The 21,224-nt window shown below is 41.5% G+C and overlaps 1 protein-coding gene across 5 annotated transcripts in view; it reads right to left on the bottom strand.

The window, feature by feature from the left end:
* LOC149852331 (C2 calcium-dependent domain-containing protein 4C-like) overlaps nucleotides 1–21,224 on the bottom strand; it is a 69,756-nt gene that overhangs the window by 42,473 nt on the left and 6,059 nt on the right. For 2 of the 5 annotated variants that reach the window (XM_090029616.1, XM_090029617.1), the window contains exons 2-3: nucleotides 20,597–20,694; nucleotides 16,897–16,961 (exon numbers count right to left, since the gene is read on the bottom strand). The gene's annotated coding sequence lies outside the window, so the exon portion shown is untranslated. Of the gene's footprint in view, nucleotides 1–1,236; nucleotides 16,462–16,896; nucleotides 16,962–20,596; nucleotides 20,695–21,224 lie in introns of those variants that run through there. The other 3 variants (XR_016439414.1, XR_016439415.1, XR_016439416.1) reach the window with 3 other exon arrangements.

Here is a 21,224-nt window from a genome sequence, read left to right as displayed (position 1 = left end):
ACTTCCATGATGTTTCTCACTTTATTGACCCTATAATGTTTCATTCCCTTCTTGCAAGTCAACCCTAAAAACTACTAAGATTGGATTCTACTTCTGGCTTTGCCACAGACTTCAGTCTAAAATTTCAATAATGCTCACTTATTTTAGGCAAGATAAAATACCAGTTTTCAAGGCACTGAATACACATTGCTTCAGTATATGTCACTGGGAACTTCAGGCACTCAGTGTCTCTCAAAGTCAGCCTAATCTGTGGACACTTAGAAGTCAGCTTTGCTGTGTGGCCCTATGTCCTTCATGTTAGGTCTGTATGAAATGGAGATGATAATTACAAAACCTTCCAAGCATGTACAATGATTACAGTTCCTAGTGTACAACTTTTGAGTTACTCAGAAGGACAGCGTCATAGAAATTAAAAGTACATCAATCTAGATTCTCACAAACTTATTCTTTTTCTGAAGGATCTTTCTCCTTGAGGAGAGCCACTGAAATAAATACAATTATTTCAAGTGTAAAAAAGCATTTCTATGTGAATAAATGCGGAAGGAATCCAGCTTGTATCAAACAATCATAACACTTTCACAAAGGGAGAGTTGTCAGGCTGGTATGGTTTCAACTACCAAATATAAATTGAAAACATACTTCTTTGCCTGCTGGGTGTGCTTGCTTTTATGACAGACCCTTGTTTTCTCAAATATTCTGTGCTTTAAAAAAATGACACAACAATGATAAACATCTCCCATATTCCCAGCTAGAAAGGGGCAGGATTTCAGAATTGGATGATGTGCCCCTTACTATGTTATACCCCCATAGGGTTGTCGTGTAGAAACTGCATCAGAGTACCCAGGAAATATGTAGATGCTGTATAACAGCCAAGAAGGGAGTGAAGCTGTGAGGTTGGCAGCCACTTTCTTAAATGTCTGCCTAAGTTTTCTGCTATGGGATACTTTGACTTGGAAAGTGAAAATGCATCTGAGTCACTCCATTGTGGTTAATGTGTAAACTTTCCAGTGTCATTCTCTCCCTACCCTCATTTTTCCATGTCTAATACTTTGCTATCTCAATTGGTGTCCCGTTTTTATAGTTTGTTGTCTCAGCACTTATGTGTATGTGACCTGGGCAGTACTCCAAGACATATCCCCTCTCCTATTGAAGGGATCAAAGCAGGTGCACAAATGCTGTGGGAGGTGCAGAGACTCTCCTTCTCCTATAGAGCAAAGCCAGTCCACCAATGGCGACTTAACCATATACTTTTTAATGAGAGAACAGTACTGGGAACATAACCAGTACAAACCAAGGGGTATAGGGGACACTACAATGGCCTGAGGGGGCAGGATTCAAAGGTTAGACACTTATAATCACAGACATATTCGTCCAGTTGACAAAAGACAGGGTTAACCAAAATACAAAACATAAACAGCAGAACAAACAATACTGGTTGGTGAAATATAAAAGGTACAAAATACAAAATGTCAAGTAACAAGGAATATAGGGCCTAGGTACCTGAAGGGGGAAACACAGTGACCCCTTTCCACTGCAACAAGAATTTCTCCGTTATTTCACTCACCCCAAGACACCCCAGCTGGAACCTGACCTCGGATCTCCCACGTGGTAGGCAGTGCTGGTACTGTGACAAGCTGCTAGGGGTCTTGACCTTCCAGGAGCCCCGACCTCACATCGAGCTGCCTGGTCTCTTACTGGAGGAGCTGGAAGCAGAGCTGGGAACCTCTCCGGTTGCTGCTCAGATCCTTGCTGGAGCTGGGGAGCCTCTCCTGCTGGCCACAGCCTCTCATAGGGGATCCTGGAGCCGAATCAGAGCCTCTCCTGCCAGCTGCACGCTGCGCTACTGAGGGTCCAACTGCTGCCTGCAGGTCCCGCTTCTTCAGGCTCTTCTGAGGCAACTGCTCCCACCCTGCTGGCCCAGCTCTTTGAAGCTCCTTGTGGTCCCTCACTGGTCTTCCCTGAGTCAGCTGCATTGCCCCTTTTATTCCCCTCCAGGTGACCCAAGGGGCCAATCAGGGGACACGGAGGGTGAGTCTCTGGGGCCTGATTGGTGAGGAAAGGGAATCCCAAGTCCTCCAATCATCATTTACCCCTTCAAAACCCCTGGGCTAAGTCACTGCCAGCTAGCCTGTCACATGTATATATGAGGGTAGGGAATCTGGGAGGTTGCACAACAGTTTCTAGGTCATTGGTTGTAATCAAGGGCAGCATTTCTGCTACCTGGGTAAACTACTGGCTGAGCACAATTTTTATTTAAGGAATGTGTTTGGATTGATCCTAATTTCCATTATGAAAAATGCTTATTATTTCTGTGGAGTCATTGTCTTATACAGATTTATTCATGAGGAAACCAAAACACAAGGAATTTAAGCTTTTGGGCCACAGGTATATTGCTTGTACTGGAAAGAAAGAAAATGTTACTTGCAGCAGAAAAGTGTTACTCAGGCGTAAGAAGGGGCAGGGAGTCATGATTGGTGACTTCTACACAGCTGTAGGCTTCACTCAGGTTCTATGGAGACTGATACAACAGTATTAAAGTCAATGGATACTTTCCTGCTAATTCCTGCTGTCCAGATTTACAAAGGTATTTAGATGCCTGAAGATGTAGATGGGTCTGAGCCACGGAAGTTAGCCATACAACTTACTTAGATGCTTTTGAAACTCCCATTACTTGCCCATTTGCCTCTCTAGGCACCTAATATTCCCATGAAACTGGTCAGGTCTAAAGATAGCTTTTCTCCATGAGCTTCAGTCTGAGATTCCTAGGAACAAAATCTCTCTGCAGTAACTGCAGTCAAGAGCTCTAGAAAAGCAATTCTTCCAGATGAAGGCAACCTTCCTAATATTAACCTATATTGGATAGACACTGTTCGGGGGCTCAGTGAACAAGATTACAATTTAGTTCACTTTCTGCATCCCTGTCTAGCCTCTGTGGTGAAGACTTCAAGGTGGTATTCATGAAAATTTGCAGAAAACTCCTGAAGACAGTAGAGAGCTCTGATTTGAGTGATGTGAACATCAATCCATTAGGAAGTAGAATAAGGCATTCCCCACAGATCTATCCTGGGGATATCATGTTACCACACTCACCCTGCCTCCAACAAATATTTCATATCCTCCTTGGCATACCTGCAGCCTAACTCCACAGACCCCTTATTTGTTTCTCAGGAGTCCATGGAAAGAGTTTGGATGCATACAATGTCATGAATTGTGAAGGAATGTGAAGGGTGAGCATCTCTGTGAAACCACCAGCTCTATCACAGAAATGGCAATCATTGTGTTTTTTAAACTCAGAAAGAAAAATAATAGTTATGTGCAAAAATCACCACAGAGCTGAGAGCTAAAATTAAACTTGTGGGTGAATTAATAAATTATTATATTGATCAAGTCTACATGATTTATGTTTATCATTTCAATTTGTAGTAGTTCTAATGGAGTGCAACAAAATGGTGTAAGAATCCAATTTCCTCATTAATAATAGCACAGATAACAATATATTATATTCTCTCTACCAGGATTCAAATAAATCCTCATTTTCTTCAGGTATCTGCAACTCATTTTAGAATTCCTCTTCCTCCTTACTTTCTACTTGTGATTGCTTTCCCTCTTTTCTGCTAAAGAGAGGCATTTTCTTCTATTTGGTACTAAAACTGGATCTAATTCATGGCCAGAAAACCTTGTTTTTCTGCTCCAGGGATCAGATGACTATCCTTATGGCTAATTGGAAAATGAGTTACATAAGAGAACTTTTGGGCAGTCCAGCTTCATAACACTGAGACAAAAGTTGCACCCCGTTCGGGATGGCCATGGGGAAGCCAGCTACCCACATCATGGATGTTACAGGAAATTCCAAATTGCCAGGACTATATTCTGTTTTGAAATTTCTGATGTCCCATTGGCTGGCCAGTAAAGCACCATGTATCTGATCCTGCCCGCAAGCAAGTCAATGACAAAACTGCTTTCCAGTGTGTGGAGTCATGCTTTGTGTATACAGGAGTGACCGGAGAATGGTATATTGAAAGTGCACAATGCCCTATCTTTTGTGTCATAGTTTGTCTCAATTTTGTCCTTACTACTTAATTTATTATGTTGAATTTAACACTTACTTAAATGCCATTTCACAAATGTTTAGAGAGTATCATCTAAGCAAACAATAAAATCAGCATTACCAGGGTGCATAGGAAGAAAGGAAAACAGCAGTAAATATGACAGATGGGGAGAGAGATTTCAGCTTGACGCAGCTTCAAGCTAAGCACGTGCTCAAATATTCTGCTGAATCAGGTAGAGAAAATTTCAAAGGCTCAATGACATTCACCTAACTTGGCAAATCTTCCAAAGTCAATATTAGCCCCACCAAATCCTAAACCTCCCTCTTCAGTACACAGTACAAGTTCAAAGTATATCAAATCTGTGGCATGGAGGTCAGTGACATTCTGCATTGCTTTTGTCAAAATATACAGTACAACATAACTGCTGTATCAACCTGTAAACCAAATGACATCGAGACACTACCTCTGACAAATATAAATCCCATCATTGAGTCACATAGCAAGTGCTCCCACAATATGATATCAAGTATGTGATAATGAAACTATGGGACTTGTAAGAGCAGGGACTCGCACCTTGAATAAACCAGTTGTCTGACTAAGGATGCTCAAGGAAAACACCCATTTGCTACTCCACACATACACAAATAAATTAAATCATAAATAAAATCACCAACTCACATGCAAAGCTAAAGTCCTATGTATGAGGGAGTAACTTGACACTACTTCAAACCTTCCACTCCAGCTCCTACAGGCCACCTCTGAAAGCTGCCAGCGAAAGCATGCGTGAGAACACTAGGGACCAAGCCTTTTGGCAGGCATGCCACAAGCTAGGTTCCACATCCTCCCCAAGTACCACTTCAATCCTTCCCCCACCAGATCTGTTGCTCAGCTTTCTGTTTCCTGCCCTATACTCCCTGCCTGAACTGTAGTTCTGCCATCTGCCTTCCCTGGCCCTGTGTTCTCTGCTCCCTCCCAATCTATTGTGTGCCACACACAGAGGTTGGCCAATGGCCCTGCCCCTTGTGGCTTGTGTGTTGTGAATTGGCCACCACTGTGTTAGTCTCCCAGATCTTGGATGGATGAAGTTGCAGAAGTTTAAGGAGAGCCTTCTTCCCTGGCCTTTCTCAGGTAGTTTAGAGGTATTCACCAGTTTTTATTGCCTGATTATAAAATAACAATAATAATTAATTAAGAACTTTTCCAGCTTAACTAGGAAGCGTACAGCTATAATACCCCTGGAGCAACTTATTCATCAGACTCAGCAACAATTGGACACATTATAGCATCCCTTTCTGGATTATATTGTGGAAAAGTAAAAGCAGGTCTTTATTAATGGGATTATTCATAACTGTTCTTTATCTCTCACTTCCTCCAAAACTGGCTTCTTCTAAGTCTCTTCAAATAGTCTTGCCACAGCAGATACAAGAGCCTTCTTCCCTGCAGCTGCTGTCATATGGAACAGCATTCCTGTATTTCCATGCTCATCAATTCTCCATCTGTGTTCAAATCTTGTATGACTATACAACTTTTCTCCTTGTTTCTAAACTTTACTTACTCTGCTAATCTCGTAGGAAGCTATTTGTATAATGTTATTCAAAACGGACTTTTATTTTTATTTGATCCATTTGATTGAATCTACTTGTGTGAAAGTATTGCTTGGTTGTTTAAAATATTTATACATAAAAACTACTGTGAGTATAAGCCAAGCCCTAAGAAATCAACCATTCAAAACTAAGAAAAAGCTCAGTCATAACTCTGCACTGTGTACTTATACTTTAACATATGATCTCTCTATATCATTATTAACTAGTCATCTATTATTAAAACCAATGGTATGATAGAAATAGAGAATACTGTATAACTTTATATGCAGTCAGATACTACATAGTACATTCAGTCTTCCAACTTAGTGTTATTTTAACTTTTAATGCCAGCTACAAACTACCCCTTTTGAAGAAAGATTTTGCCCCAGACCTTCAAGGACACTGTTGCTTTTCATATTTTTAACTACATATCTAATCTAGCTCAACAGTTAGATGGATAAAATAAGTATGGACATATAAGACGCACACATTTTTGCTTTATTCACTAAAAATGCACTCGTTTTCATTTGAATGGTCAGATCATTGTCCTTATCAGGATTTTCCAATTTACATGTACATTTTCAATGCAGGATCCAGATAATATCTAAGGCCTTAGTCTTAGCCCTGCCCTCAAGCAAAGCTCTAACTGAAGTCTATGTCCTAGAAAAGTTAATGTTGCATAATAAAGAGCAGCTTCATTGCAGCACAAAGTCCCTACACTCCACTCAAGCCCCCGATGTGAAGCCTCAGTGATGTGAAAGACCTTGGGCTGATCCTCTGCCCTGGAGGGTGTTTCATCCTCAGTGGGCAAACATCAAATGAAAAATAATCCCTAATCACACAGAATAGATTCCAGCAAAGAAGTCACCAAGGATTTCTCCATATGAATGCAGTAGGGCAAATGCTATGCTATTAGTCCCCCTTCTCCAAGAGGCATTAAGCCTCACAAGGAAAAGCATATAATTCAAGAGACCTATTCACTCTGCTAGCAATGTGCATCTGGGATGAATCTTTAATTATTGCCCTTGAAGTAATGAATGGGATGAAAAGGAAAACTTTTCCTTTACTGGAATTCTCTGCTGCTGTGGAAAAACTAAAAATCACAGGTCTCTGGTTTAAGAACATCAAATTCAGAACCAGATTTATAAAAATACCAGTTCAGCTCCAGTAGAGGAGGAATAGCTTGGCAGGAACAGTAAAGCTGATTAGGGAGTTAGGGAAAATAGCCAAATCCACAAAGTCCTGATTACAATTAATAGACTTAATAGACTTTTCTGCTATGAGACCTTTAAAAACATGAAAGAAAAAACTAGAGAAAGATTAGTCTCATCCCACCCCATGCCAATTGTATCAGGTCTAACTCTCCATTGCCTCAATTTCTTTATATTGTGCTGGTGGCATACTGTGGATGGAAATGGTCTCTTCAAATAATACCTCCTACTAAGGGACATGTCTACATATGCATTTGATCCAGGATCAATTTACTCATGAGATAAGGGTCTCCCAGCACTGGCCGCACAACCATGAAGCTGGTGCTGAGAGATAAGGATCTCCCAAACCCCGGCTCTCCAATCCTGATGGTGGAGTGGGGGCTGGGAGATAAGGATCTTTCAGCCCTTGCTCTCTAATTGCCATCTCAGAGCAGGGGGCTTGGAGCTCCCTGCTGCTGGGGCACGGGGACATACTCCCCACCCAAGCTCCAGTGGTGGAGCCCACCCTGGTAGCAGGCACCTCCTGGGGGCAGGGAGCAATCTCCTGCCTCCTGGTGGATAGCTGACCGGGAGAAGATTTCCTTCTGGTCAGGCATCCACACAAGCACTACTGCACCAATACTAATAGAAAGTAAATTTGCTACTTGCATGTGCAGGTAGCAAATTTACTTATGATTAGTGAGGCTTACTGAGTAGTAAGCATGTGCACATGTAAACACATGCTTACTGTGCAGTAAACTATGCCACTCTGCAGTTAAGTGTCTCGTATAGATGTGCCCCAGGGCTTCCCTGTCTGGCTAGAGATGACAAAATGTTCAAAGTTAGACATAAGTGGGAGGCTAGAAGCAATGAAGATGGAAAAGGGAGCAAAGCCAGTGCACTGTACCCCAACTACCATGTTCCTGCTTGCCTGTGGCCAATTAGGAACCATGGGTAACCCAAGCTAAAATCACAGGAGTCCTAAACTATAAGCTAAGAATATGGGGAGCACAGAGGCATCTTAAATGTGAGCACAGGTCTAATGGAGAATCAGGATCAGATGTGCCAACTGGTTTCTCTCTAAACCAGATTTAGGAATTCTAAACTAATTGCAGAGTTCTTTATATTACTTCGCTGGCATCACTTGACCCCAGTTGTCTTTTCCTGCCTAGTGCAGGGAAACTGGACTTGATGATCTACAAGGTCCCTTCCAGCCCCTAACCATCTATAAATCTATTAATCTATTTCTATTAATCATTGTATTAATATTGGCATTTTTAAAAATCATCATTGAATTTTTAAAAAATATACCAATAGGAAAACACAACAGATAAATTATATCCATGAGCTCATAGAAAATGCAGCAAAAGTTTAAAGATGCAACATAAGAAAAAGAAGTATGAGGTTTTTTTAGCATTCTTTTTTACAATTTTTCTCTCATATCATTTACATTTTCACAATAATTATGTGCTGTAAATCATATTATCTGAAGACTGTGGATTTTTTTGCTGCCATGGGAAGGTTTAGCTTGTTATTCCCATAGGTGATATACTGATGAGTATAAATTTGATATTCAGCAAAGACTAATTACTTTGCAAAGAATGTTAGGCTTGAGAACACAGATGGGGATCACAGACAAGAGAGATAATGTGCTCAGGTCACACGGGAAGAGAGGTAGAGTGTAAGCAAAAAGGGCTGAACAACACAAACAATCATAAAAGGAAGATGCAGGAATGAAAGATTCAATAGACCTGAGCATTGTCTACAAAACTAAATGCTGAATTATATCAGTTATTGTCAAATAATTTTAATGTACATGAAGAGCACATAAGCAGAAAAAAATCTAAACTGCTCCCCCAGCACTGATAGCAAAGGAATTAGTTGGTGTGCAACATACTTACACATACTTTCTGCAAAATCAGATATAAGTATACTCCATTTAGTGGCAGAATGGCTCTTTTCTTTTTCCTTCCTGTACTGTCTTTGCATAAGCAAATCTCTTGCAAACAGTGTTTGAGGAAGACTGGCCTGACTTAAGACATCTCGAATAATTAGACTAGATGGATTGCTGGTGTTACCTTCTATAATCATTCTTTTGTTATTTCACATGGTTGATGGTATAGTGTTCTTCTGGGCAATGCCTTCATTTATGGAGTAAAATGTGATGCCTATCTTGTTATCTTTTACATGACACCTAGCCTTATTCAGAGTACTGGCACCAATGAGGAATAATATCCCCAGACTTCTAACCCACTGGTTTTACTGACAAGGGGCAAATATTCTTACCAACAATAAAAGAATCCACATAATAGGATTCTGCTGAGGGAATTCTCTGGTAAAACACTGTCTGTATTTTTCTGTAGCACAATGCAGCAACTAAAAATATCCCTATGTTCACAGACATTAATACTATAAAGGTGTTTCTTTATCTTTAAAGTGATTTACATAATTAATTGATTATTGTTTGTACTACAGCATTTTATCAATCTAAGTAAATAATTCTTATAGCAATCTGTTGAGGTAATAAAGTATTAGTATACCAAATGCACAGAGGAAGAAACAGAAACAAAAATGGCCAAATCATTGGGAGCTAAGTGTGCTCCACACTTCTGAAGGCCTTGTCTATCCATCTTTGGACACCTGGAAAGAGATTATTCGAAATTAATTGATATCTTTTGAAATACAGAAAGGAAATTTTATAGGAAGGCTTAGACTCAGGAACACCTGGCTCATCAGAATGTGCACATACAACTTTCTCCCTGAATGTGTAAATTCATTGCCAAATGTGTTCTCTTTAAAACAAACAGACTGTCCTTTATCACCGAAAGGAGACAAGATGGGCACAGTGTGAATTTATATGTATTGCGAATTGGATTTGATGGGGGATTTCTTCATCACAAACAGCCTAAAGAACTTACATTCCTCTTCCCAAAAGATAAGAAGCAAACCCCTATGACTAGCTTATATAAAGTAGGGAAGAGCAGCCTACTTGAAATCCTGAAACAGTGGCAGAGCCACTAAAATAAAAGGCCTATCTCTGCAAATTGGGGAGTGGCCACAGAGCCAGGAGTCAACACAGATAAGGTGAACAAGAATGGGTGTATGCCGATAGGTTGAAAATGAGGGAATAAGATGGTGACACAAAGCAGAGAACCCTGTCCAGAGGAACTCTGCCTGGATACATGAGTCAAAGAAGGAGCCATCCATTAAGATTCCTTCCAGACTCATATAAGGCACTCTAGCCTTATCCCTCAATGCCATTGTTTATAGGTTGTTTATAGCTTGTTCTGTCATTTGGTTGGTGTTTTCCATATGACTAAATAAAATAGGAAGGTTCATGAGGATGTCCATGACTGTATGAGGACATGGACAATGAGTGCATAAAGGAAAAGATGTAGGAGAAAGTGAGACCAGGACCTCAGCAGGAGGTTTTGGAGGAGGTGGCAGAGGAGCTGTGTAACTAGGTATGCCTGAGTGACTCTGCAAGTGTTTCTCTCTCACCACAAGAGAGCCTTCCATAAACTTCACTAGCCGTTTGTGCTCACAGCTTCATAGAAGAGCCATCTGCTAACATCCTCAACAGACAAAGGGATCAGAAAGTGGCTGCCTGACAAACCTAGAGATTTTATATCTTTACATACTGTACCCCACTGCTCACTGTGTCTTATCCTGGCAGGACAGAGCATCCTAAGTCAGAGTAACTCACCTTCACCACCCATTTGTTCTTTGGCTCCCTAGTAAAGCCAGCCATTTCCAGCAGTATTTGTTGTCATGCAGACAGGTACTCGCCAGCACCCTGGACTGAAACTATTGGCTAATTCCACAGGAACTGATTGACAGCCGCTGGCTGGCAGCTTTGGCCAGGAGCGGGTCAAGGAAAAGGCGATCTCTCATAAAGCACTATCAGGTTTGGAGGCATAGTGAGAAGAGAATATAACAAACAGCAGACACCCTCTCCTGCTCTCATGACGGAAATCTGGGAGCTGAGTCCCCCTAGTTCATAGAGCTGAGACTATGGAAGGTGAGAAGTAACCTGGTAATTGCACAGTCTAATGTTTGGTAACTCCATGGTCTTCAAGGTGTGACAGAGTGAAAGGCTACATCCCACATTAGTGATTCTCTGAGCCACCTGGCTTCCCAGAGACATAATGCTGTCTATCAGGCCCCTGGCAGGCGTTCAGTAGAAGGCACCATAGGATCCGATGCATGAGCCTCACAATCGCACTTCCTGCCATGCTACACATGATCATAATCCTGGGCTCCCCCTGCACCAGCAAGTAGGAAGCCAGTCAGATGATCCCTGCTTGGAAGCATTTCAGTCAAGGGCTCTGATACACCCCTAAGGCTGGAGCCCTGATTAGCTGCTGTTCCAGGCCTCTGGGGTGCAGCAGATTCAAAGAATTTCTGTTGTACCCCAGAGAAACTCAGATCAGCTGACCTGTGCTCCCAGCTGCCCTTGACTCCAGCTGCACCCCAGAGTCTGGGAGCACAGTCCTCTGGCTCTGCTGCACCCTGAAGGCTGGAAGTCTGGATCAGCTGCTGCTCCCTGCTGTGGAGGTGCAGAGACAAGGGCTCCAATGCAACCCCTAGCCTTGGGGACACATCGGAGCACTTGATTCTTCTGCATTCCCAAGGGTGGGAGCAGCAGCTGATAATGATCCCAGGCTCAGGAGTACATGGGAGTCAACAGCTCCCATGAGCTCCCAAGGCTAGGTGCTCTGATCAGCCTGGCCACACCTGCCATTTAAAACACGATGAGAACCAGCCACAACGTTGTTACGTGTATTCTGTGTAATAACTTTGTGACTTATTCCTTGTTTTATCATGCCATTAATTGCACTAACATGTGGCCAGGTTGCTACTTAAGACTTGATTAACTGGTTAATCACGTCTTAAGTGTAACATCTGCCAGGGGCCTCAGAGAAGCTCTCAGCCGACTTACCAGGCTTGCTCTGACTTCCAGTATTTGCAGTCAACAAGAATACCCTTAGGACAGCTGTTACTTTTAATTTTAAAAGGTACTGTCTCTGTTCACTGTGTGGCAACCTCATACCCAGGGCGAATTCTGCTGTCTGCAGTGGGTGAGTACAAAGCCTAGAGTATGCAGCAGTTCAGAGCCACATAAACTTGACGCACATAGCCCTTGTGCTGGCCTTCTGCACAGAGTTGAATTTGACACTAAGTAAATAAAGGGAGAGAGTGCAAGGGTGTTTCCCTCACTGTCTGCAAAATATACAAATAAATATTGGTCTTCAAAAGAATGATATTGTTCGTAAACAAACAGTTTGCACCTTGAGCTGGGCCTCGCTAATATCCTTAGCAGATGTTGGTGTTCTATTAAAGGTACAAATAAGATGAGATTCACAATAATGAATATTGCTAGCACAGCCAATTTTTCTTTGGCAGCCCTCCAGCAGGAAATATTCTTGTGTTAACTGTAATTCTTTTCTTTGGTATTATACAGTCTCAGACAATGCATATGTTTGATTCATTTAAATATGTTCAAGTCCATATTTCATTGTTTTAAAGCATCAAAGAATTGGACTGCTGTAAATAACAAATAATTGGTAATTCTGAACAATAAAACCACAGAATACAAGCAATGCACAGATGTTGCCAACATTGAAAGAGAACGTAAAGTAGAAAGGAAACTGCGTTAGGTATATTATAGTGCTTGTCATTTGAAAGATTTGGTTGAAGATGAGGTGCAAACAACATCTCATTTTAAAAAAGTAGATTATTTTGTAAGACTGAATTGCAGTAGTTACAAAGACACAGCAGAAATTCTGATTTAATACAACAGCAAAGTTAATGCATGGTAATGCCCAGGGAGGCTGGAAAACAGCAATTTTATTTCCACTATTTTATCAGGAATCTTATAACACAAGGCAATTTAATAATACCACCATTATAATAGTATGGATTTCACACATGGAAAAAGCCTTACTCCCATTTTCAGACGTGCAATATTTTTGGTGTATTCAATACAATATCTTTTTTATAGTGTATTTGGGAAGGAGAAGCTAGAAATATTAGACTATAGGTCAGACTTTGAAAAGTATTTAGGTGACTAGTAATAGGTGTGTAGCTTTTAAAATTGGCCTGTGAGCTTAGTTTAAAATTTGGCCCTAAAAGATTTTATATAACTTACTGTTCACAGTGTGACCCCACTTAGCTCAACACATATGCACAGCATCCTTCATATATCTTTTGTGAGTCCTGTCATGGCAGTTTTAAAGCCTGGAAATGCTTTGGAGATCAGCACCAAGTACTAACTACTACCATGTTTGTTGGAAACAACAGGGGGCTCATAATCAAAGGCTTAAGCAAGATAAGTTGTCTTCTGCATGACAGGGTAATGCCATAGGAAACTGCTTTTTAGATCACAAATCTTTTCTTTTTCAGCTGTTGTTAATACACTTTATGAATGCACTCAGAATGACAGACTGTGAAAGGAACCAATGGCCGTTGCTACTGTGACTATTATTAGTTGCAGTACTTATAAAAGTGGCCCTTGTTTCTTCATCTCATGGCCTCACACATTGCTGAATATGCATCCTATTAACTTCAGCTGGAGTGACATTTTCAGCAGGACCCAAATCTTCCCATGATCCTATTCTTCATAAGCTTAGATCTTCTGAAGCCATTGTTTCCCTTAAGATTAAGCATCAGTTACATGTTCCTGATTTTCTGCCTTCCAGAGATACTTGTGTCTGGGGTATTCCTTTACCTAACATGTTAATCTTGTAAAGTCAGTCCTGAGTTAATTTAAAATTAGATGAGTGATTTTCTGCAGATGCAGCAATTATCATATATGGGAAAGTATAATTTCTCTATGAGACTATATTTAGACTCTAATGTAACTACAGAGCTGAAAGAAAAGTTGATAAGATCAACTGATCCAGCATGTACACATCATTCAATACTCCGGAAACTGTTTTTTATCACTCATAACTAACATCTTCAGAGCTGAGGAAGGAGAAGTAGTGAGGTCATGAGACGATTACCACCATGCCAAGCTTGATTTTAAAAGAGTAAAAGCTGTTACTGTATTATGGAGGCAGGGAGGAAGAGAGGTAATATGATCCCTCATGGAATTGCTCATAGTTTTGATAATTTTAGTATCAAAGAACTGAGGTCCTTAAAAAGACATTTCCTAATGAACAAACCTATTGCAGACTCCCATGAAAAATTAAGGAGTAAGATTCACTGATGCCATAACCCTTTTAAATAAAACGGAAAATGATTAGTAACTTTAAAACTTTGTCTATGGTGACTTTTTACTGACTTGTTGCTTTACTCTTTCTCCTCATATTAGAGAATTACTAATAACTAATTGTAGAATCTACAATGCATCAGAAACAGCTGAAATGAGCTCTGATAATTTTCTCTGAGAGACCATGGAGGACAGACGAAGTCTCACACGACCAGAGAAGGGAAAACATAGTACTTCTCTAAGAAAGAAAAGAGGAAAATCTCGGAAATTAGAGACCAACTACAGTGATTTCAATTCCTGGAAAATTCTGGAACAAATTATTAAACAATTATTTTGTGAGCACTACACATAGAATAAACTACAGTGATATAAACCCAATGTGAGGTGTCAAGAACAGATCATGTCAAATCAATCTAGTTTCCTTCTTTGACAGGGTAACTAGTGAAAGAGATGAGGGGAAAGTTGTAGACATGCTACATCCTGACTCCAGTAAGGCTATGTCCTGCATGACATTCTCATGAGCAAGTCACTGAAATATGGGCATAATGTAATTACCATAATGTGGATGAACAACTGCTTAAAGAATTGTTCTCAAAAAACCTACAAAATTCTGTCGTGTATGATTCTGGTCAGTTTTTACTAATGATTTGGGTGATGATAAAAATTGTAGACTGCACTATGCTGGGAGCGGTTACAAAGTTCAGTGGGGATAAGACCAGAATTCAAACTGTTCCTGACAAATTGGAGAGGGGGCCTAAAGTCAACAAAATGAAATGCAGCAAATGACACAGATGGAGTCTTAAATTAGGAAAGAGAAGTCAAAAGCACAATTATGCAATGGGAAGTAAGTGGCATTACATGAGTAGTGGATCTGGGGGTTATCATGCATCAAATCAAGTACAAGTCAACAACATAAGGATGCTGCAAAAAAAATCACACTGGGGCATTTCTTGCATGTCGGACACAGGAAGTGCTCACAAGTGCTGATTACGCTTCAGCTGGGGTACTAGGATGAATTTTGGGCACCACACTTTAAGAGAGCTAGAAACAAACTAGATAAGCTTCAGGGGAGAGCAACAAGAATGATAAAAAGATTATAAAACATGAGCTACAACAAAAGGTTGAAGAAACTGGGCTTGTTTAGTCTAGAAAAAGAAGACTAGCAGGGGAACATAGTAACAGTTTTCCAATACATCCAAGGCTCTTATAAAGAGGACAGCAAACAATTGTTTTCCATGGCCACTGGGGGAAGAACAAGAAAAGAGTGCAGCAAAGATTAAATTGGACATCAGGAAGAACTTTCAAACTGTGAGAAGTAGACTCTGCAGTGACATCGAGAATCTCATCCAGTAAAGGTTTCTAAGAACAGGTTAGCGAAGCACTGGTCAGTGATGGTCCATGTATATTTGATCCTGCTTCAATGACAAAGGATGGACTAAACAACCAGCCATATATTTCTGTGCTTCTATGATTGTATGCTGCCTTTTTGTTTGGGATGAACACTTCCTAAACATCCACAAATTGTCTCATTGTTCTCCTTCAATTGCCTCCTTAAAACTCTCTTTGCCTTGATGGCTACAAAATACTTGACAACAGTTAGGCTGCTGGTATGCTGAGACCCCGGCCCATCAGGCAGACTAATACCATCTCACTCTTTCCTTCTACTCCCCCATGTGTCTGCATCCATCTGTTGTCTCTTGTCTGGCTGTTAGATATAGCAAGCTCTTTAGGACTAGCACTGTCTTTTTTTGTGTGTGCTTGTCTTGTGCCTGTCACAATAGGGCCCTAGTCCTTGGTGACCATGCAAACAGCAAGAATAGCAAAGTAATGAAGGCCACACGATACATCAGCAGTTATATACACTGATTGATGGTTAGTTCAATTCACTTCTTGTGCAATTCGTCCCAAAGTCAAGTGTTATGGACAACGATCATTTTGGTACAGTATCATTTATTTGGAAGGAATTTGACCCACAAAATGATGGAATTTTTTCAATCATGGGCCCTATATTTCGCTTTTCCAAGCCTCTCTAAATATGTATAAACATTGTCTTGTCATTTGATAGTAAAAACCTTAGTCATATTTTCTTAAAGCAGTTTACCTTGCTGGAATCTTGTTTCTGAGCCTTGTAAGAGTCATTCTTATCATTTAAACCCTTAGGGATATTTTGATAATTGTAATTTATTAAAGGACAGTTGTTTCAGATTTCTGAATCTGCTGATGGAAAAGGCATATGCACACTTTTAAAAAAGCTAATTTGCATGCCAAGATGTGATTTATGTGATTGGCTTTTGAGTCTCTGAGGTCTGGTAATAAGAGAGATGGGGTAGAGACATAGTAAAACAGCTGGGATGGAGGGAATACGTGACCTCAGAAGTCATGTCAGATGTCTGAGATAGAATGTCTCAAAGTGTAAGCTGTGTCTAGAAGGAAACGGACAAGAAACGTTATCTTTTCAAAGGAGTTGTTATTTTTCCCATTTGTTCTTAACAAATCATAAACATTTTGGTACAGCTGTTGCAGCTGGCAGTTGGGACTAGAGTCTGATTTGATCTTGAAAGATTATTATGTCATGCAGGTAGTTAGACAAATTGCAAACTCAGCAGTTACCACTAGTTTAACTGTACTGCTGGAGATGAGTGACAGAGCAAAGCTGAATGAGATTTAAAGCCAAAGTTTGTCTTCACAAAGGCACTGGATGCTGGATGCATTCAGAACTATGAAGTAAGAACCTTCTGGGTTCATCAAAATTATTCTAAGTCTCCTTCACCAGAAATATCTCCATGTGCAAACATTAATTACAAATTAAAGTAGCAATAACTTCAGCTTTTGTAGGGTACCAACAACAGGATACTCACCAACTTAGTGTCTGAGGGGAAGAAGATCCTTCGTTATCCTTTCCTTATGGAATCCAAATATTTATCTGAGAAACAGAAAGGAATCAGAAATGGGAAAGACCAGATGGAATTTCCTTGTTTATATATGCTTTGAAAATTATGAGGGCTAAAACTGTCTTATTCATAGTCAAATGCTAAGAATTAACAACCCATTTTTGAAGAACAATTAAGATTTTCTCCCCTTTATTCATGGCCTTGTCTTGAACCATGTCTAAAACTTTGTACAGTAAGCTTTTTGGATTTGCACTTTGTTCTTCATGCTTGGCTGCCTATTATGCCCTTTATGCCTAACTGCATAAATAAACACCCAGCAAAATAAACAAACTGGAGTATGTTATCAATGTCTGATGCTTCTCATCTTCATTATCCCTTCAAGCTGAACCCTACTTTCCACAACAATGGCAGTGGGAAAGCAAAGGCAATTTTATGACATCTCAGAGTCCTATTCTGACCTCAACTAGAAAGCTTCTTGGGCCTAATATTCTTCGGGGCATCCACAGGGCTGATTTAACTTGTCCTGGTCTGCTTATAGTCCCAACAGGCCTTTCTGGTGGGTGAGAATAACAACATACAGCTGGGCTTTGACAATGCTCTCCTATCCCTGGACATACTCCCAAGAGTCCTTCTGCACAAAGAACTGTGAATGGAGCTAGTGAATTCAGAAAACAAGTGCAGAACTGCAAACAACAAAGATCTTACATATGATCCAGAGTTCTGCTCTTCCATTTGGGGATGGGGGGGTATAGCTTCAAATATCTAAAGCAGTATTTTTTATTATATGATTCTCTGCTAACTTTTCATTAGGGTCCTCTACCATAATCCATTTATAATTTCCCATCATCTCTATTAAGACCTAACACAGATGGAACCTTCCCTCTAGAGCTGCCTGTTATCAACTCCACTATAAAAACAGAGCAGCACACTTTAATTACATATAATATATATTCATATAGGATACATAACTATATTACTATTATTATTGTTGCTGTTGCTATAATTGTTCTTGTTATTACTATTATGGTGCTATCCAGCCGAGGATCCTGAGGGCTGCTCTAGTGCAGTGGCATCCCCGTTTTGACCCATGTTCCACTCAAACTTTAAACTCTACTGGTGGGAGAACAAGTGGCATTTCTACTTAGGCAGTGCTGAGAGAATCAACTGATTTCATGGCTTATTACCATCTCCCTGATTTGTTAAACTCTCTGCTCCACAGCTGTTAATGACCCTCTTTCTCTTTTTTAAGGGTCTTGGTGTTCCTCTATTCAAACTATTCCTTCTTCTGCAATTTAGCTGCCTGTTAGCCATTGCTGGTAATATCTCTCTCCTAGTGCACAGCCCTGCCAACTGTTTTTAGCTCTAGCTAAAATCCTTAACTCAAGTGTGGTAATATTAATTCAGGTGTAGAAATGACTGATACAGAAGTACTGGAGGCACTCTCAAGATGCTTAAGAAGGCTAGATTTTGTTTTAAAAGTCTCCAAAAGAGACTGCACCATCAATGCCATACTATACCTAAGACATATTGATGACACCTTCAACATTTGGACCAAAAACCTGCAGTCTCTAATTGATTTGTGATTCCATCACAAATTCAATAATCATCAAGCCTCCATCAGACTCTCTTGAATACTCCAGCACAAACATCTCCTTTTTAGACACTATGATCAATATCTAGAATGGTAAAATACAAACCACCATACACAAGAGACCCACAGACCAACTGTCACTGTGCAATGCAGCAACAGAGGCAAGTGCCCTGCAAAAGGGGCAGAACCCCAAGTGGCCCCAGACCATAGGGGACACTAGTTTGGAAAGGGCTAGTGATAGGCTCCACTTACCTGCATACCCCGGAACCAGAGCTGGAGCGAAGGAGTAGTATGCGGCACAGATGTGCCTTTTTAAAATGACTTACCCTCTGCACATTGGCGGGTGCACAGGGTGTGATGTAGAAAAGGTGCACCTGGAGCACCAGAGCTCCTGGGCAGTGGAGACAAGTGGAGATGGCAGGGGAAGTTCTCTGATTCTGGCATGCCAAAGATCTGGTGTAGTGGGGCCAGCCAGAGATGACCAAGGCAGCTCTCTGCCTCCAATCCATCAGAGGTCTCAGTCCACAGAGCAAGACAGAGGCCACCAGGAGGATGTTTCCCCTCATACATGCCTGAGAACCCAGGTACCAGAACTGAGCTGGGATGGCAAGGAGAGCACCCTAGCTTTGGTGAGTCAGAGAATGCAGGATGCCAGCAGTGGATGTGAGAGCCTGCAAATAGAGAGCCCACAAATAGAGACCCCAGAGGGGTTCTCTCCCTAGATGTCTGTGGCTACAAGAAGTCGTGACTATGGTAGAGCACCTCGCACCTGGATGGTGCCATTAAGAGGAGACATGTGAGTGTGAAACCCGTGCAAGGTGCCAGGTGAAGAGCACTGAAGGGTGACATCTTTTTTTTTTCTCTTTCATTGAAACCAGTCAGCTCATCCAAGCCAGTGCCCAGCAGAGATCTTAAGAAAGACTGGGAGATCAGTTTCAATCCAGATTAGGGACAGATATCCTTTTTGTTATATTTGTCTGCAAGACACTGTTGAAAGATGGCTTTAATGGCCTATGGGGAGGGTCACTGAAAGACAAGTGACTGGGACAGACTTTGCTCACCCTGAGTAATCACTAGAATCACGATTTGTGGACAAGTACCTCTGTGGAATGATATGTGAAGTTTTGGGACTGAGAATTATTTACATTCAGACAGACTTTGACAGTACAGGCAAGCCCCTCTTAACCCTGTTTCACTTAGTGCTATTTCATTATAACGCTTGTTTTACATTGATACCAGATTCCACTTAGCACTCAGCAAGTTTCATTATAACGCTCACGGGCATTGAGCAACGAGCATACACTAGTGCCACAGTCCATTGGTGGCGTGCAGCCTCGTTGTGCAATTTAGCCCACCTGTACCCAGACCAGGTGCAGTGTGGCTACAACTTGCACTATGACTCACGCTGTGGGAGCCTTGGACACCATGCCCCGCTGCCCTGAGTGACCGTGACTGTGGCTGTGATCTCCCCCCGCCCCGCTCCACACTCAACATGGAGGGGACCAATAGCATCACCTCTGTGGCCTGGGCGGATGGCAATAGCATAGCAACAGCCAAGCTGGCCCTGAGCTACCGGGTGCTCATATCACTGCTGCTGGACATCCTCGGCTTAATGTTCAGTTTTTTGGGAACCAATTAAGAGTGCTAAGTGGGAGTTGCCTATATACATAGCTGAAACAACTCAAGGTTAAAGCACCTGCTTTAAGTAAAACCTTGGCTGGTGCACAGATAGGGTTTAGGGGAGGTGGAGCCCCATGGAGCATGCCTAAGTGAGCCTACCTGGGGTAAGCTCCTTTGGAGCTTCCTTTCTTCAAATTCCTTTTTAGTCCTTCAAGTTGTAGCAGGAGGGGAGAAGGGGGGAGCTCCCCTTTAGGGCATAAGCTTCTGAAACTCAGAACAGGGTAAGTATGGAACATCATGTGTGCACTGAGTAACCTTGATTGCCGCGGTACTTATGATGCAGCCCCTCAGTGGCAGTTACAGCAACATACATATCTACACAGAGCCAGCAATCACTCTAAACACACCAAGAAAGCCCTCTAATACCACCAAGTTTGCACTGAGAAGAATACTCACAATTGCATCTCAAAAGGGCTTTCACTCAACAAGGACACTCCTCCAGAGAGATAGATTGCACATCTGAAAGAGCCATCCAGATACCACACAAAGATTTGCTGCAGTACAAAAAGAAAATCCCATGAATCACACACGATTAGTTATGACACACTGTCTTCCCCTGGAACTAACATGGAAAATCCTCAAACAACTGCAACCCATACTAGAAAAAGACCCAATTCTTAAAGAGATCTTTTCAGAACCACCCACCCTAGCCTTTAAATAATCACCAAACCTCAGAGATTCATAGATGTTTGGGTCAGAAGAGACCTTAGCAGATCATCGAGTCTGTCACCCTGCCCTGGGTAGGAAACAGCGCTGGGGTCAGAAGACCCCAGCCAGGTGCATGTCTAGCTTCCTCTTAAAGACCCCCAAACTAGGGGAGAGCACTACCTCCCCTTGGAAGCTCATTCCAGATTTTGGCAACCCTTACTAGACTGGCTGACCTGCTCCACAGGGCTTTAAACTAAGCCCGCCGGGGGATGGGGGGACTACTGCCACTGCTGGCCCACTAAGCGGCCCTTGCAAAGCCAGCAGGCCAAGGCACATAATGGATCCCACCCCAGCCCCAGCCCTGGAACAAAATGTA

The sequence above is a fragment of the Crocodylus siamensis genome, chromosome 15, assembly GCF_052110815.1.
Source record: "Crocodylus siamensis isolate JL-2025a chromosome 15, ASM5211081v1, whole genome shotgun sequence".
Classification (NCBI taxonomy): Eukaryota; Metazoa; Chordata; order Crocodylia; family Crocodylidae; genus Crocodylus; species Crocodylus siamensis.
This window is presented reverse-complemented; position numbering and strand designations above follow the sequence as displayed.